At 43.0% G+C, this 10,186-nt stretch overlaps 1 protein-coding gene across 1 annotated transcript in view; it reads right to left on the bottom strand.

Moving 5' to 3' along the window:
• The window catches only part of LOC102438678 (serine/threonine-protein phosphatase CPPED1-like), a 75,243-nt gene that overhangs the window by 8,570 nt on the left and 56,487 nt on the right, over positions 1–10,186 (bottom strand). The window lies entirely within an intron of this gene.

Here is a 10,186-nt window from a genome sequence, read left to right as displayed (position 1 = left end):
CCACCCCCCGCCCCAATTCATATGTTGAAATCTTAACCCCTAGAGCGGTCTACAGAATTTGAGCCTTTCCCCAGGAGAGCTGATCCTCTTCAACTCCCCTTTACTCACCTCTATGCCATCGCAGAACTGCAGGCCCACGTTTCTTCTCCCCCGGTATAGCTTACTGCCTGCAGGACTGCACTAACCTCTGACTGGCCCCTCAATCCGTTCCCCCACAGCCACCAGCACGAGCTATTTCAGCGACACCAGCCTGTCACACCGCTCACCTCTCCCAACCACAATTCAAAGTTACATATACTTAATCTCTCCTTCCTATATGTGCTCCCAGCTATCCTCACCTCATCCCTCTGGTGGTGCAATGGAGAGAGGGTGTTTGGCATATTATGCAGAAGACACCGTCAGAAAACCTAACCCAATGCAAAACATGCATGTTTCCTGACTGCTCCGGAAACAGAATGGCTTGTGTGCCAGTGGAAGTGCCCCTGCCATTTTGCACGAGCACAAAGAGGGCTGTGTATTTACTCATCATTAGCTTCGAGAGGGCGCAGGCCTGGCTGAGGGACCCCCCTCCCCCGAAGTGCACCGGGCCTCTAGTTAATTATAAGCATGCCCCTCACTATCACTAGTAAGTGTTTCTCTCTGCCAGGGCACCAAGGTTAGCATTTCACACATTATTTCACTGTCAGCAGTCCTGTCACCATGACACCATTTCGTTCTTAACTGTGTGCTGCCTCAGTTTCTCCAGGCATTGAGCAGTCATAGTGAATTTGCTATATCTATTTTCAACTAATAGGAAAAAAAAACCCACCAATGATGCTGAGGCAGGATAGTAAGAAGCTAGGAAAATTCCTCAGGTAGCAGAAAGGGGAAACTAACTGAAACAAGATAAGTAAACAAGGCCAAACAATTTAACCAACTAACAGCCAGCTAGTGAATCATAAGACCTTATCTTCCCCAATCAAGGACACTTGAGAGGTTTATACCTCTCCTTCCTGACCAGAGAATAAGCAGCTTAAATCACACTGGTTGGGGAGATAGATAACAGAGACCCGATTAGTGCCATTTGTGCCGGCCAACCCAAAGGATGGATGAAGTCAGAGAAACAAATAAAAAACCCCGATTAGAGCCAGACAGACCTAAGATAAAAGTAAAACAGTAAAACACACCAGAGAATAATCCAAAACTCCCCTAAATCACAAAACTCGTATTGTGAAATCTTTCCTGCAGGAAGTCAATGTGAAGTCATTTTGATGCATTAGCATTTTAAAACACACCTGCAAAGCTGATGAATATTCTGCTGACACCCTCCCCTAAGATTCTTGCCCCCTCAAGACAAATGATGCCAGCACAGGCTTGCTCTAGAACACACCCATGCCTGTTCTCGGGCATGAACTTTTAAACTTTCCTTCTCCCCAGAGGTTCTCAACCTGTGGGTCGCGACCCCTTTGGGGGTCGAACGACCCTTTCACAGGGGTTGCCTAAATACATCCTGCATATCAGATATTTACATTACGATTCATAACAGTAGCAAAATTACAGTTATGAAGTAGCAATGAAAATAATTTTATGGTTGGGGGTCACCACAACATGAGGAACTGTATTAAAGGGTCGCGGCATTAGGAAGGTTGAGAACCACTGTAACTCTAAGGGTCCCCATGAGACATGCAACCAGGGGACAGGCAGCAGCAGCGCATCCCGGGAGTGAGGCCTCAGAGCCAAGCTACACAAAGCCATGGAGGAGGACAGCCTGGGAACTGGCTGGTCAGTGGGGTCACAGTGGGGTCTCTGACTTCCCAGTGAGCTGACAGCAGCCCACGTTGGCTCACTTCTCTCCTATAGTGTTTCTAGGAAGGCAAAGCAGAGCACTGCCTAAGCTCCCTCCTGTTACTTCTTCTGCCCGAAGTCCGTACTTTATTCCACTGTCCCCAGCTCTAATAAATGTGTTCTCAAATTCACCTGGACTCGTATTGTGAAACCTTTCCTGCATGAAGTCAAGAACCCACACACTACCACCGGCCCTAGGCAGACCCGCTCTGGGCTCAGTCCTCATCTGGTGACAATGTCATGTGTATGGGCGAGGTGCCAGGAGAGTGTGATGAACAAGGACACTGTCCTTCCCCATGAAGCTTAGAGTGTGTACACAAGGCTTATGCTAGAGATGCCCTCACAGCTCCGGTCAGTGAACCAGAGCCTAAGTGACCATAAAGAGCAAGTAACCCTCACAGGCTTTCAACCTGACCCTGGGTTTACAAGGTACAGTAAGTATAACCAATAGTGTGTCGAATATAGGGGAGTTCTAAACTTGTTGAAATGCAGCCAACTTAATTATTCAGCCAGGCATTCCAGCTAGTGGTAATAGGGAATACAAAGCAGCAAAATTATTTGACCAAATTGTCTGCCACAGGTTTCAGGGGTCACTGAAATTGCAGGGGAAATTCTGGATATCAAAGCTATTTTTTAAAGCATTCCATTCTGACAGAGTAATGTCAAGTCCTCAAATAAATATAAGGCTTTAGAATTTCTAAATTCATCATAATTCTGCACTTAAGAACATTGTAATATGGATTTATTAACTTGAAAAGGTTTGTTGCTTTGTAAATTATCCCCTTAGAGCATCTAGAAGTATTAAAAGAAAAGAAACACTACAATTATAAATTTTTTTAACCTCTCAGAGTGGTGTTTATTTTACAGATTATTGTGTGCAAGAATTTATTCATAAATGGGCTGCTAGGAATGCAACCAGGGTTTGTCACAGAAACAGTTTAACTGGTTGTTAGATCTCAGGCTAACTCACAACAACTAGTTACTCCACCACACACACGAACGCCCTGATTCAACCACCTAAGAGGTACCATCAAGCTTCTCTCCCCAGCTGCAGCGTTTGTTTGCCCAGCAATAATTTGAGATTTATTACTGTTGCCCAATTTTGTAACCTATTATCCTTTCAAAAATGCATAGGAACCTAACCATTATTTATACCCGTAGGCCACAATGATCATAAGGTAATTTAATATACTGGAGAGAAATATAAAGCAATATGTATATTAAATGCATCTGATTAGAGGGTCAGTAAAGGTATAATCTTGTGGTTATCCATACTTAGAAACATTATTTGTTACATCAATAGAAGTAAAACATACAATATTCGTGGCTTTAGGATAATATATCTCTAATACATGAAGAAGCAGGGGAGATAAAAATGAAGAGTTTGCAGGTTGATTATATTTTTGAGATCCCAAAGAAAGAGTGATGTGACCCAAGGTCACCGCTGGAGTTTGACCAAATGAAGCAAATAACCCTCCAGAGTTACTCAGAAGCCCACTACATAGGAAGAATAAATGAGCTGGCAGCTGCCACTCATGGAGTCCTTACCATGTGCTAAGCACCTGCACTACTGCATCCTGACAAGCCTGTTATTGTTACAACATGCTACCTGGTTGGCTGACCAGGTGACCGGGGCCCTTCCTCATGGCAGTATTATTCTAATGAGTAAAACCCACATGGAATGAAGTGCACTGATCTTGCTGGTTCTGTGATGCAGGAAAGATAGACAAAGAGGGATTAAATAGAGGACAAAGAGTCAGCTCTCCAGGGAAGGGCCCGAATGGTAAACAGATGGGTTGTGCAGAGTATCCCGGGCACTGAGTGTGCCTGTCATCTCGGCTGCCAACATAGTCGTCACCACTGTGAGCAGGAAAGGTGTCTGGGACTCCTCATTGCCATCCCTGCCCTGCCTGTTGCCTTCTCTGCAAAGGAAGGAGGCCCAGGGGGAACCTAGGTGATGGGTAGGGTCAACACACACCACTGACTCTTTGGGGAACATGACCTGACTTCCAATTCAGGACTTTAGACGTTCCAGCCTGCCTCCTAGTCCCAAACCAAAAGGATGTAGAGGTCCCAGGTGTGAGGGGACACCTGGGACACACACTTGGGATATAACAAGGTTAAGTGTTGGGATAGTCACATATGCCTAGACCTGAACATCATTTGATCAGCTTGAAAATCCTACATGTCATAGTATACTGAGGGTTTTGCAAACTCGGGGAAAGAAAATTAAGGGAAAGAATTCCACAAACTATACCTTCAATCTGCGTTCTGTATCAATTCTGACTTAGATCAGAATTGTCTTGTCATTTTGTTGACAATACAGAATGTAGAAAACAATGGATAGCTGTGAAAGGCTGAGAGCAATAAAATCTTGTTTTTATAAAACCATTAAGCAGAAGTGACTCAGAGAAAACATAGGGTAAGAATGTTTGGTGAGACAGAGCTAAAAGCCACCTTAAAGTCATAATAGAGGCTTCCAATTAAAAATGGTGTATTGAAAACTCTTAGCTCTGTTCCTTCCATAAATCTTACTACAAAAACAGTGAACTCTCAAGGACAAGATAACGGGAAAGGAGAAAACCACAGAAATATGAAAACCAGGAAACAGATGGGCAAGTGGGAATGGGCTTAGCCAACTTAGAAAGTTAAATATTCAACCAGCAGTGAGAAAGTCAATAAGCGACTGGCTTGGTACAACCACTTTTGAAAACTCTTTGGAAGTATTTCCCAAAGTTAAATCTACATCTTCCCAACAACCCAGCAATCCCACTCCCAGGTCCGTAACTAAAGAAATGAGTGTGCAGCTCGGCTAAAATACATGATATGAATGTCACAGCAACTTTATTCATAGTCCCAACATAGAAATGACCCAGAAATCCATCACTAGTGGAATGAGTAGATAAGTTGTGACATAATCATTAGATGAATGTAACAATAATGAAGAACATCCCGGGCACTGAGAGCGCCTGTCATCTCGGCTGCCAACACAGTCGTCACCACTGTGAGCAGGAAAGGTGTCTGGGACTCCTCACTGCCATCCCTGCCCTGCCTGTCGCCTTCTCTGCAAAGAAAGGAGGCCCAGAGGGAACGTAGGTGATGGGTAGGGTCAACACACACCACTGACTCTTTGGGGAACACGACCTGACTTCCAATTCAGGATTAGACATTCCAGCCTGCCTCCTAGTCCCAAACCAAAAGGGTGTAGAGGTTATTGCTGCTGCACGTAATAACATGGATGACTGTCAGACAGTATGCACAGGAAAAGAAGCCTGAAGAGTACCTACTGTAAGACTCATTTTTATGAAATTAAAGAACCGGCAAACCCAACTGACAGTGCATGAAGGTTACTGACGTAGAAGAGGCAGGGGGGAGCCCTCTGGTGTATCTTGATCCAAGTGGTGGTTAAGGGTGGATTTACATCAAGCTCTTCACTTCAGATTACTTGCATTTTACTTTATATTAAACCTCAATTTTAAAAAAGTGAAGAAAATGAATTTTTAAATATCTGCTTTGTATCACAGATGCCCTAAAGGCCCAGGAATTTGTGGCGACAGGTAACCCTGGAAATGGGGATAAAAGAGACCTAAAACAGAGAGATGGCATGAAATTCCACGAAGCTGGATCACTGTCCTCCTCACTTTGGCAGAAGGCGGTTTCGGTTTTTGTAACAAGTAAACAGGGGATTCTGAGAGACCCAGAAGGTAGAGTTAGGGACGAGGTACCATAGTGAAGACAGGAGTAATAAGATGAAAAGCTTTACCCTGATTTTGTGAACACCGCCTTGTTCTTCCGTTTGGATCCTAGAGCGCCCCCAATGAGAGCAGCCAGGCAGAGCCCTCCAGCCACAGGCAGGAAGAGTCTCCTCTGGGGCATCTGAGAACCAAAATGACCTGAAGACACTGGGGAGCAGGGGAGCCTCACCACTATGGTGCAAGACCCCCACGCAGCATCCAATCAGCTTTGCGGTGCTGCATTCTTTCTTCACTGCACTCAAGCTGGAGCAGCGAACCGAGGATCATTAAATGCCTGAGGAAAGTCCAATACGAAAGCCACGCCAAAATAATCAAAACCAGAGAAGACAGAGACTATTGGGGGAGAAGGGGGGAAACTATCATTAATATTCTCAGAGAAAAAAGATACTGCACCAAACAATTACAGGATGCTACTTTTAAAAAGATTAATGACAAAAAAAAAGTTCTTGGAAATTAAAACTATGGTAGAAGAAATGAAAATCCAGTAGAAGCTTAAAGACAAACTTGTGGAAATATCTCAGAAAGTAGGATAAGCAAGGAAATGGAAAAAAGGAGATAACAGTTGAGGACCAGTATAGGAAGCCCAGTATCTGGAGAATATGAATACCAGAAAATACAGAAAAACTCACAGGGGAGAATCACCAATGAAATCATTCAAAAACATTTGATGGCCATGACTTTATTAAGTGGATTAAGCAGATTCACACCATGGTTCATCAGTGTTATTTCAGAACCCTGGATAAAAACATAAGATACTGCAGGCTTCCAGTCTTATAAAAGGATCAAGAATCAGAATGAAACTGAGCATCTTAAAACCCTACTTAAGCAAAAGCAAGGAAGCAAACCTTACAAAATTCTGAGAGAAAAATTACTCCTTACCTAACATTCTAAACCCAAATTACCAAGCTATCAATTTAATGTCAGGGTCAAAGGACGATATTCTCAAATGTCAATTCTTCCCCCGAAGCTACCAGAGGATGAGATGCATCTGAAAAGGAAGGGAATTGAGGTCCAACATGAGAGAAAGGGGAAATCAATCCCTAGGATGGGGATGAAGTCCCCAGGTGATGGTGTTAGCAGGCTTAGAGAGTAACCAGTCAGGGCCTTAGGAGAAATTTCTTCAAGAAGCTGACACTGATAGAATGCCTAATATTTTTAAATTTATTGACAGGAAATTTATGCACTTATGCCTTTGGAATTAGTACATTTTAAAAAGTAACGTTGAATTAGTACATTTTAAAAAGTGAGACCTTTTGCCCTAACCGGTTTAGCTCAGTGGATAGAACGTCGGCCTGCAGATTGAAGGGTCCCAGGTTCGATTCCGGGCAAGGGCATGTACCTTGGCTGCGGGCACATCCCCAGTAGGGGGTGTGCAGGAGGCAGCTGATCAATGTTTCTCTCTCATCGATGTTTCTAACTTTCTATCCCTCTCCCTTCCTCTCTGTAAAAAATCAACAAAATATATTAAAATAAATAAATAAATAAAAAGTGAGACCTTTTATTTTCAAAAGGCAAATAAAATTTCCAGGAAAAATAATCATGACATATTACAGAGCTTAGTTGTGAACAATGCTTAAAATAAAGTATATATAAACTATTATAAATATTAATACCTATATAATCCAAATTAAGCTTTATCAAAGATGCAAACCCAATAAATAATAAGCAGATTCAGAAGTAGCAACATGAGCACACCATTTAGAACTATGTAGGTGATGATCAACAAAATTAACTAAAATCGTTGAAGGTGGTGGCCAACGGGAAGTGAGCAAAGGGCAGGTGAGGAGCTGTAAACTGTTGCTTCTCCACATTCTGTATATAACTATGCGACTCATTAATCTGCTTGCATATATAATGCTGACAAAAATTAAGAACTAAGTCAAAAAAGCAAAACTTGAAATCATCATACTATTTTTGTTTAGTATAAAATAGCAATTCCATAACCTATATAAATGATTACACAATAATTTTTGTAATTTTAAAAAATCACTTTGCTGTCCACATGTGAGCCAAGTCTTGCGAGTAAGGTAAACATCTGGAGGAGGAGCAGGAGGACAGGGAAGAGAAGGGAGAGGAGCTGGAGGGAACAGCTTTTAGCAAGAGGAACAGTATGTGTGAGAACAGTATGTGAAAGGGACACAGCCCCCTGAGGAACTGAAAAGCAGCCAGTATGGTTAGAGGCCGGAGTGAAAGGCCTCGGCAGGCCGGCCAGACCCAGGAGAGCCTGTGGCCCACCATGGGAACGTGTCTGAATCCTGAGAGCAGTCCCTGAAGGGTTTTAAGTAGCGATGGGCATGTTCAGGACTGAGGATTCAAATAATCTCTGGCTGCAATGTTTATATTGACCACACTATTTTTAAAGAATGAAAAGTTAGCAGATGGTCTAAGGGCTTACCCTTGATTTACCAAAGAATTCTATATTCGCGTGAGGCTGTAGAGGCCAGAGGGGCCTCCTAAGCTGTGAGAAGAAAAGACACACTGGAGGGCAAGGAGGGGCTTGAGGTCACTAGAGTGGTGGCCAGATATGGAACAGTAGAAGGGGCCAGATGGAGGGAACACATGAGTAATTTTCTGTCTTTCTGGTATTCACCCTCTCAGCGTCAGGGGACATGACACATACTTGCAAGACTAAAGGATCTGGTTATTTTTTAAAATAAAAAATCACTAGCATCTTGTTCTACCAAGGAAAAGTTATCATGACAATAAGAATGATGCTTGTCAATAATAATTTGTTTGATGCACGTAGAGGACCTGCTAAGATAATCAGAATTTGGATTATTCTTCCCTTAGAAATGTTAGCAATTCAAGGTTCACACAACATCCATGAGATATTCTAAATGTCCATCAATAACAGATGGCATGTTCTCTTTTTCTATGGAGAGCCAGATGTGGAGGAATAAAGGAATGTGCAACTCAAAGTTGTGCTCATGTTCAATAAAGACAGCTGCAGACTAATCTACGGTCACCATCAAACCACCCTCTAGCACCCACAGCCTGATATCCACAACCTCCTCCACACAGCAGGAGAGGAATGCAGGGCTGGTTGGGAGTCACATCATTCTCTTTTCAAGACCAGCCTCCTTTTTTTTTGGTCTTTGTGTGCAGTCTTTATTTCAGATTATTGTTAAAATACCATCAGGTTATTCCTCAAGAAAAGAGCAAAGATCACTCTCTACCGAAACTTAGGAATTATATACAGAACTTTACAAATCAAAGGACAACACTTTAGCTGAAGCCTGACTGCTGACCAGAGAATGAATTCTGAGTAGACTCGGCGAAGGGAAGCAGACAGGGAAGGGAAGGTAGCCATGTGAATCAAATTTCAGCTGCTATCAGGGAAAGTCTTGTGATGGTCACAGATTGGAGGCTGTGTTTGGAGGTTCAAGTACATCTCGGGTTCCATGTGTCTAACTGGCTACACCCCTGGCTGAGGTGCCATTAAGTCAATGTCACTCAAATTCCTGGCCAGCCAAACTCCTGCAGCGAAAAGTCCCAAATTGAGAATCAAGTTCCTCCGGAAATCATTCCTGTCGGTGGCGAAGTGGTAGACGTCCCGGAGCCAATCTCCCACGTTGTTCAGAATTTCGGGAGCTTCATTTGCCGAGCCGCCAGCAATCACAATGACCCGACTCCGCTGAAAGCCATAGCAGCACCTCTACGCTCCGCAAGGCCTGACCCAAGAGCAGCCTCTTGAAAAAGCCTGGCATCCCCACACAACAAGGCATTGCAGAGCAAAACAGGAAAGTATCCTGAAGTTCCTGTCAATGCTTTGTTAGAACTGGGCTTGAGGACGGGACTCCCATGCACAAAGCCAGGGGAAGACTGGCAGGCTTTCTGTTAATGGACATCTGAGTTGTCTGCAGAGAAATCCTTAGACTGAAGTGTCTATAACGCAGCCACTATTGCTCTGTTGGGAATAGCCATCTGCAAACTCCAGACGCACTTTAAGCTGTGTGACCATAGTGATGCCATCATATGCAGGTTAATATAGGTACAGAGAAAGAAAGTGGAAGGTCAAAGGCAAGGGCTTGGCACTGGAAGGAGAACACAAGGTACCAGTGCTATTTAAAAAAAATTTTTAAAAATATATTTTATTGACTTATTTTTTAGAGCGAGAGGAAGGGAGAGGGAGAGATAGAAATATCAATCAGCTACCTCCTGCACGCTCCCTACTGGAGATCAAGCCTGCAATCCTGGAATGTGCCCTTACCAGGAATCTAACCAGTGACTTCTTGGTGCATGGGTTGACACTCAACCACTGTGTCATACTGGCCAGGCAAGGTACCAGTTCTTAACTCTTTGTCATAATGTAGAGTTGAAATAAAATGCAAATAAAATGCAAAATCTGCTGCAAATAAAATGTAGCAGATTGCTAAAAAGTCACTCCTTAAATTACACATTCAACATAGAAGGGAATGATGTCTTTTGAAGGAAATATATGAAATATCCTTATCTAAAATTTTTTTAATCTCTCCTCTAATAAATTCTCATATTTGTAGCATATATCACATCACAGAGTAGAATACATTATTTTCCAGGTCTTGAACCACAGAAATAAAAGAAATACAACAAAAAATATTTTCTCCATACCAACTTTAGGATCAGCC

The sequence above is a fragment of the Myotis lucifugus genome, unplaced genomic scaffold (genome assembly GCF_000147115.1).
Source record: "Myotis lucifugus unplaced genomic scaffold, Myoluc2.0 scaffold_528, whole genome shotgun sequence".
NCBI classification, from domain to species: Eukaryota; Metazoa; Chordata; class Mammalia; order Chiroptera; family Vespertilionidae; genus Myotis; species Myotis lucifugus.
This window is presented reverse-complemented; position numbering and strand designations above follow the sequence as displayed.